Consider the following 6,878-nt stretch of genomic DNA (forward strand, 5'->3'; position numbering starts at 1 on the left):
TTACCATTGTAAAACCATTGTGAAACCATTGTAAAACGATTGTTTTACCATTGTAAAACCATTGTAAAACCATTGTAAAACGATCGTTTTACCATTGTAAAACCATTGTAAAACCATTGTAAAACGATTGTTTTACCATTGTAAAACCATTGTTTTACCATTGTAAAACGATCGTTTTACCATTGTAAAACCATTGTAAAACCATTGTAAAACGATCGTTTTGCCATTGTAAAACCATTGTAAAACGATGGTAAAACGATCGTTTTATCATTGTAAAACCATTGTAAAACGACCGTTTTAACATTGTAAAACCATTGTAAAACCATTGTAAAACGATCGTTTTACCATTGTAATACCATTGTAAAACCATTGTAAAACGATGGTAAAACCATCGTTTTACCATTGTAAAACCATTGTAAAACGATTGTAAAACGATCGTTTTACCATTGTAAAACCATTGTAAAACCATGGTAAAACGATCGTTTTATCATTGTAAAACCATTGTAAAACCATTGTAAAACGATCGTTTTACCATTGTAAAACCATTGTAAAACGACCGTTTTACCATTGTAAAACCATTGTAAAACCATTGTAAAACGATTGTTTTACCATTGTAAAACCATTGTAAAACCATTGTAAAACGATCGTTTTACCATTGTAAAACCATTGTAAAACCATTGTAAAACGATTGTTTTACCATTGTAAAACCATTGTTTTACCATTGTAAAACGATCGTTTTGCCATTGTAAAACCATTGTAAAACCATTGTAAAACGATCGTTTTACCATTGTAAAACCATTGTTAAACCATTGTAAAACGATCGTTTTACCATTGTAAAACCATTATAAAACCATTGTAAAACCATGGTAAAACGATCGTTTTATCATTGTAAAACCATTGTAAAACCATTGTAAAACGATCGTTTTACCATTGTAAAACCATTGTAAAACGATCGTTTTACCATTGTAAAACCATTGTAAAACCATTGTAAAACGACCGTTTTACCATTGTAAAACCATTGTAAAACCATTGTAAAATCATTGTTTTACCATTGTAAAACCATTGTAAAACCATTGTAAAACGATCGTTTTACCATTGTAAAACCATTGTAAAACCATTGTAAAACGATTGTTTTACCATTGTAAAACCATTGTTTTACCATTGTAAAACGATCGTTTTACCATTGTAAAACCATTGTAAAACCATTGTAAAACGATCGTTTTACCATTGTAAAACCATTGTTAAACCATTGTAAAACGATCGTTTTACCATTGTAAAACCATTGTAAAACGATGGTAAAACGATCGTTTTACCATTGTAAAACCATTGTAAAACGATCGTTTTGCCATTGTAAAACCATTGTAAAACGACCGTTTTAACATTGTAAAACCATTGTAAAACCATTGTAAAACGATCGTTTTACCATTGTAATACCATTGTAAAACCATTGTAAAACGATGGTAAAACCATCGTTTTACCATTGTAAAACCATTGTAAAACGATTGTAAAACGATCGTTTTACCATTGTAAAACCATTGTAAAACCATTGTAAAACCATGGTAAAACGATCGTTTTATCATTGTAAAACCATTGTAAAACCATTGTAAAACGATTGTTTTACCATTGTAAAACCATTGTAAAACGACCGTTTTACCATTGTAAAACCATTGTAAAACCATTGTAAAACGATTGTTTTACCATTGTAAAACCATTGTAAAACCATTGTAAAACGATCGTTTTACCATTGTAAAACCATTGTAAAACCATTGTAAAATGATTGTTTTACCATTGTAAAACCATTGTTTTACCATTGTAAAACGATCGTTTTGCCATTGTAAAACCATTGTAAAACCATTGTAAAACGATCGTTTTACCATTGTAAAACCATTGTAAAACGATCGTTTGACCATTGTAAAACCATTGTAAAACCATTGTAAAACGATCGTTTTGCCATTGTAAAACCATTGTAAAACCGTTGTAAAACGATGGTAAAACGATCGTTTTATCATTGTAAAACCATTGTAAAACCATTGTAAAACGATCGTTTTACCATTGTAAAACCATTGTAAAACGATGGTAAAACCATTGTAAAACCATTGTAAAACCATTGTAAAACGATCATTTTACCATTGTAAAACCATTGTAAAACCATTGTAAAACGATCGTTTTACCATTGTAAAACCATTGTAAAACCATTGTAAAACGATCGTTTTACCATTGTAAAACCATTGTAAAACCATTGTAAAACCATTGTAAAACGATGGTAAAACGATCGTTTTATCATTGTAAAACCATTGTAAAACAATTGTAAAACCATTGTAAAACGATCGTTTTACCCAAGTAAAACCATTGTGAAACCATTGTAAAACGATCGTTTTACTATTGTAAAACCAATGTAAAACGATCGTTTTGCCATTGTAAAACCATTGTAAAATGATGGTAAAACGATCGTTTTATCATTGTGAAACCATTGTAAAACCATTGTAAAATGACCGTTTTACCATTGTAAAACCATTGTAAAACCATTGTAAAACGATCGTTTTACCATTGTAAAACCATTGTAAAACCATTGTAAAACGATGGTAAAACGATCGTTTTATCATTGTAAAACCATTGTAAAACCATTGTAAAACGATGGTAAAACCATCATTTTACCATTGTAAAACCATTGTAAAACCATTGTAAAACGATCGTTTTACCATTGTAAAACCATTGTAAAACCATTGTAAAACGATCGTTTTGCCATTGTAAAACCATTGTAAATCGATGGTAAAACGATCGATTTATCATTGTAAAACCATTGTAAAACGACCGTTTTAACATTGTAAAACCATTGTAAAACCATTGTCAAACGATCGTTTTACCATTGTAATACCATTGTAAAACCATTGTAAAACGATGGTAAAACCATTGTTTTACCATTGTAAAACCATTGTAAAACGATGGTAAAACAATCCGAGTATGTAACCCTCGGTAGACAAATGTATTATAAGATTTAATCAATGGACCAGATGCTCAGAAGTCTAAATTCCTCCAAAGAGAGAGAAGATACAACAACAGTGAAGGACTCGGACACAGAGGTAAGAATATTAAAAGATTGTATTGTAAAATGTTCACAGAAATATAAAAAAAATAAATAAAAAAAATAAATAAAACAAATTTTAGGTTTATTTCACACTTATCTAATGACCTCAATCTTATTTACACTCTCTAATAACACTTATCTTTCTTCACAGGGTTTTATGGCTATATCACTAATAAGGTAAGTTAATATATTGTTATTTTTTCAGTTTTTCTATTGTTAAGGCTAATATTATATTTTGGTTACTATTATAACAATAATATAATACTAATATACTAATAACAATACTATATTAAAGGTTTGTAAGTGTAAGTTAATAATACAATATTAAAATTGTATTATTATTTAACATATAATCAAGATTTCCCTTCTTAAACCAGTTAACCTCTCTCTAAAAAGCTTAAAAAATTCCAACGAATGAACACTCTAAAGAACAATGTACAAATAAAATAAAAATGAAGATAAAACATTCACTTAAAACATTTCAAAATGTTCCAAAAGTCCAGTAAAGGTGATAAACTTTCAAAAAGATTCTTTTGCAAAACAACTAGGTTGCAAATTCAGTTCCAGAGATCCAGGATGTTGCACTTGTGAGTGTGTTGTAAATTTACATTCCTACCATGACGCTGAATAGGTTTTACTTTGTATCTTTTCAACAGGTGTATCCAAAGAATCCACCTAATGGGAGGCTCGCCAGTCCAACTCCACAATTAGACACGCCGATGGAAGTTGAGACAATCCAAATCCAGAAGAGAGTTCAAACTTCAATTAATTCGAATCCAGAGCAGATCACATCCAGCAACTGACGTCAATAGAACATCTCACCGATGAAAAACCAGAAGAAGATGCACAAACGAACAAAACCAAACAAAAAAAAAAACATGGCCTTGAAAACACAAGGCCAAAGAAACCATTAGCATTTTACAGTGAATGCATTAACTCAGCTTAACACATTTCTAAATAAACAGCAACAGTAAATAACCATGTATATGCTTCTCTCTGCTGAATTTCTGTGTTTTTCCTATTTCTCTCTCCTATTTGGCATTTTCTTTTTACAAATGACAGCATTTTACTCTTTCACTTAAACTTTACACAATCACTTGTATAATACTCTGTATAATACTTTGTTTTTACTAGACCAAACAAATGGTTAATTAATGAAACACATTTTTCGACACTAGTTTAAATCATGTTATAATGAATACAATAATAATTAAATAAAACATGAACTCACCAAGGAAATCATTCAAAATCAAAACGAAACAAATAGGAAAACTCCAGGTGGCACTCGTGTGCAGATTTCACTCTCAGAGACAAATCTTGTTTTTTCTTCTCTCAATCCTTCATTAAAAATATATGATTGAAATCATGTCAGCATCTTATTAATGGTCAATTTTCACAGTTAATACGCATTAAAACATTAAAAGATGTAAATCTAATAGTTATATTACTTTTATTAATATAACAACTTACATCTCTGCTTTCCCTTGCGAACACTGAATCACCATAGCAACGGTAAACACAAGCTAACAGACAAGCGAGATTTATTATTGTTTGGAAAGCTGATCTGCTGCTATAGTGTAAGGCACGATGATGTCATTCTAAAGCACTATTCCCTTGAATGCTGTATAATACTCTATTATAAATTATTTATATAAGTAAATAATTTTAATGTATATTATTTAATCGAGTATTCTGCCAATGTTTTTTCCTCATATTTCTATTTGCTCTATTGCTGTATACTACCCACTAGTAACCTGGGTTACAGATGGTAAAACGATCGTTTTATCATTGTGAAACCATTGTAAAACCATTGTAAAATGACCGTTTTACCATTGTAAAACCATTGTAAAACCATTGTAAAACGATCGTTTTACCATTGTAAAACCATTGTAAAACCATTGTAAAACGATAGTAAAACGATCGTTTTATCATTGTAAAACCATTGTAAAACCATTGTAAAACGATGGTAAAACCATCATTTTACCATTGTAAAACCATTGTAAAACCATTGTAAAACGATCGTTTTACCATTGTAAAACCATTGTAAAACCATTGTAAAACGATCGTTTTGCCATTGTAAAACCATTGTAAATCGATGGTAAAACGATCGATTTATCATTGTAAAACCATTGTAAAACGACCATTTTAACATTGTAAAACCATTGTAAAACCATTGTCAAACGATCGTTTTACCATTGTAATACCATTGTAAAACCATTGTAAAACGATGGTAAAACCATTGTTTTACCATTGTTTTACCATTGTAAAACCATTGTAAAACGATGGTAAAACAATCGTTTTACCATTGTAAAACCATTGTAAAACCATTGTAAAACGATCGTTTTACCATTGTAAAACCATTGTAAAACCATTGTAAAACCATGGTTAAACGATCGTTTTATCATTGTAAAACCATTGTAAAACCATTGTAAAACCATTGTAAAACGATTGTTTTACCATTGTAAAACCATTGTAAAACCATTGTAAAACGATCGTTTTACCATTGTAAAACCATTGTAAAACCATTGTAAAACGACCGTTTTACCATTGTAAAACCATTGTAAAACCATTGTAAAACGAATGTTTTACCATTGTAAAACCATTGTAAAACCATTGTAAAACGATCGTTTTACCATTGTAAAACCATTGTAAAACCATTGTAAAACGATCGTTTTACCATTGTAAAACCATTGTTAAACCATTGTAAAACGATCGTTTTACCATTGTAAAACCATTGTAAAACCATTGTAAAACGATGGTAAAACGATCGTTTTACCATTGTAAAACCATTGTAAAACCATTGTAAAACGATCGTTTGACCATTGTAAAACCATTGTAAAACCATTGTAAAACGATCGTTTTGCCATTGTAAAACCATTGTAAAACCATTGTAAAACGATGGTAAAACGATCGTTTTATCATTGTAAAACCATTGTAAAACCATTGTAAAACGACCGTTTTACCATTGTAAAGCCATTGTAAAACCATTGTAAAACGATGGTAAAACCATTGTAAAACCATTGTAAAACGATCGTTTTACCATTGTAAAACCATTGTAAAACCATTGTAAAACGATCGTTTTACCATTGTAAAACCATTGTAAAACCATTGTAAAACGATGGTAAAACGATCGTTTTATCATTGTAAAACCATTGTAAAACCATTGTAAAACGATGGTAAAACGATCGTTTTATCATTGTAAAACCATTGCAAAACCATTGTAAAACCATTGTAAAACGATCGTTTTACCATTGTAAAACGATGGTAAAACGATCGTTTTATCATTGTAAAACCATTGTAATTCCATTGTAAAACGATCGTTTTATCATTGTAAAACCATTGTAAATCCATTGTAAAACGATGGTAAAACGATCGTTTTATCATTGTAAAACCATTGTAAAACCATTGTAAAACGACTGTTTTACCATTGTAAAGCCATTGTAAAACCATTGTAAAACGATGGTAAAACCATTGTAAAACCATTGTAAAACCATTGTAAAACGATCGTTTTACCATTGTAAAACCATTGTAAAACCATTGTAAAACGATCGTTTTACCATTGTAAAACCATTGTAAAACCATTGTAAAACGATGGTAAAACGATCGTTTTATCATTGTAAAACCATTGTAAAACCATTGTAAAACCATTGTAAAACGATGGTAAAACAATCGTTTTACCCAAGTAAAACCATTGTGAAACCATTGTAAAACGATTGTTTTACCATTGTAAAACCATTGTAAAACGATCGTTTTGCCATTGTAAAACCATTGTAAAACCATTGTAAAACGATGG

The 6,878-nt window shown here is 29.9% G+C and overlaps 1 long non-coding RNA gene across 2 annotated transcripts; it reads right to left on the reverse strand.

Moving 5' to 3' along the window:
• Positions 1 to 3,402: 3,402 nt before the first annotated feature.
• Positions 3,403 to 4,590, reverse strand: LOC147846847 (uncharacterized). 2 transcript variants are annotated; one of them, XR_015476609.2, is made up of 3 exons: positions 4,556 to 4,590; positions 4,317 to 4,423; positions 3,403 to 3,968 (listed from the first exon to the last, which is right to left on the reverse strand). It is a non-coding gene; the product is annotated as an uncharacterized LOC147846847 (long non-coding RNA). The 2 variants fall into 2 exon arrangements; XR_015941914.1 differs by having other exon boundaries at positions 3,704 to 3,968; positions 4,317 to 4,580.
• Between the last annotated feature and the right edge of the window lie 2,288 nt (positions 4,591 to 6,878).

The sequence above is a fragment of the Danio rerio genome, chromosome 1 (assembly GCF_052040795.2).
Source record: "Danio rerio strain M-AB ecotype USA chromosome 1, GRCz13ab, whole genome shotgun sequence".
NCBI classification, from domain to species: Eukaryota; Metazoa; Chordata; class Actinopteri; order Cypriniformes; family Danionidae; genus Danio; species Danio rerio.